The following is a 1,889-nucleotide window of genomic DNA, read 5'->3' as shown; positions in this document are numbered from 1 at the left end:
AGAGAGTTGGGGAGAGAGAGGGATGCAATACTTGAGAGACTATTGAATGCTGAAAATGAACTGAGAGTTGAAGGGGAAGGGGGAGGGGGGAAAAGAGGTGGTGGTGATGGAGGAGGGCACTTGTGGGAAAGAGCACTGGTTGTTGTATGTAAACCAATTTGACAAACTTTTTAAAAAAAAATAAATAAAAAGAAAAAGAAAAAAATGTCTTCTATATTAATCGAAGAAAGCAATCTCTTGGGTTTTTCTCTACCATGAAATTAACTTTACATCTTATCCATCAAATGAGTGGGAAGTGATAACTGGTCCCTGTTCTTTACAGAAAACTAAGTGCTAGTATACACCAGAAAAGGAATTATATTAAACATTTCACATTACATATATTCTGAAATTGCTCCCCTCCTTTATTTTCCTAAGAAAAACCTTTATTACTTTAGGGCTGCATAGATTGTAGAGGAAATATGACTCCTGAGTTTCAACTTATTCTATTTAGGTTGCCTTCCCTTTGCTTCCTCCCTGGAATATTTATCATGCTTGTCATTAAGAACTGCTTCTGAGCACCTCGCAGTGCCAAGAGTGGTACCAGGTGTGTGTGCTTGGCAGTCCTCACCTCCACTGCTGTCCACAGGCTCCAGCTTGGATTTAACCATGGTCATCATTCACACCCTTGTGGTGGCAGATCTCGGGGTGCTACCAGCGTGATGACAACAGCAAGAACAGCACCAGGGCAGCAGCTGTTGTGGGAAGTTGTGTGTCTGCACCTGGCTCCTGCTTGCCTTGCTGCTCCTTACACCTCTCTCCACCCACCTTCCTCGTTTGAAAAGCTTTGTGTTTCACCAAAGCCATGAGAGAATTACTAGAATGATAGAATCTTAGAGAAAGTGATCTCAAAAACCTCTAGTTCGGTCCACTCATTTTAAAGATAAGGAAATGGAGCCCTGATGGGATAAGTTCCTTGGCCAAGCTCAGGCGGGTGGTTACTGGCAAAGCAATGACTGGAGTCCAGTAATTGAGACCATTTTCCAATGCTCTTTCCACCAAAACTAACCATTTGTTAGCACAATCCACAGTATGAAATAAATTCTAGGTCATGACCCACAATATCTACTAATATGTCCAACACAAAGTCTCACAAAACAATACTGACCTTTACTATATGTGAAACGTTGTGGTGTTTTCTGTCATGGTATATTCATTTTAAAATATTCTGGAAATTGCTTGGCAGCCTGTATGCTAAAACTGGAACAATACAGACAAGATTAACATGGACCCTCCACAAGGATAACATGCAAATTTTTCTCATATCTTTTGTACATTTACCAAATGTTCTTTTTCTTTTGAGGGATAATATTTATAGGTATACAGTCAACTGATTTCACGTTTTTCCTAATTAGATATATCCACTGAATATCTGGGAAGACGGGTTGAATTCGATACAGAAGGGGATCTCTTTCAGCTCTAACGTGTCATGTGCCTGGTTTGGAATGATCTTATTGTCTGGTTTGCCCTTAATTCTGAAAGGCAGAACGATCCAGGGTAGAGAACACCAGGTCTAACCTTGGCTCCACCATCTTCCAAGGGCATGACTTGAGGTGAATTTTCTCTGTGTTCCATTTCTCATCTGTAAGATGGAGCTGCTGCTAATTGACAGAGTTCTGAGAAGTAAACAAAATAATGCAAATGAATGCAATAAAAAGCTCTATACACAAGACTTGTTGGAACAGCATTGGTCTTAAATTTTCACATTTCCGAGAAATATGGTGTCTCAAGATGTTTCTGGATTCTCATCAAAACACCTGCATAATGTATTATGAATACATTTTGTATCATAAAAGAAAAACTCTACCCTGGAACTGACCCACTTTTAAATGCATTTGCAGGTGTTTGGA

The 1,889-nt window shown here is 39.9% G+C and overlaps 1 pseudogene; it reads left to right on the top strand.

Annotated features, from left to right (window-relative positions):
• The first annotated feature begins 1,211 nt into the window (after window positions 1-1,211).
• Window positions 1,212-1,309, top strand: LOC115295075 (annotated as a pseudogene).
• The last annotated feature ends 580 nt before the right edge of the window (window positions 1,310-1,889 follow it).

This window comes from Suricata suricatta, chromosome 6 (genome assembly GCF_006229205.1).
Source record: "Suricata suricatta isolate VVHF042 chromosome 6, meerkat_22Aug2017_6uvM2_HiC, whole genome shotgun sequence".
In the NCBI taxonomy this organism is placed as follows: Eukaryota; Metazoa; Chordata; class Mammalia; order Carnivora; family Herpestidae; genus Suricata; species Suricata suricatta.
Note: the sequence above shows the minus strand (reverse complement) of the source record. Positions and strands in the feature narration are given on the sequence as shown.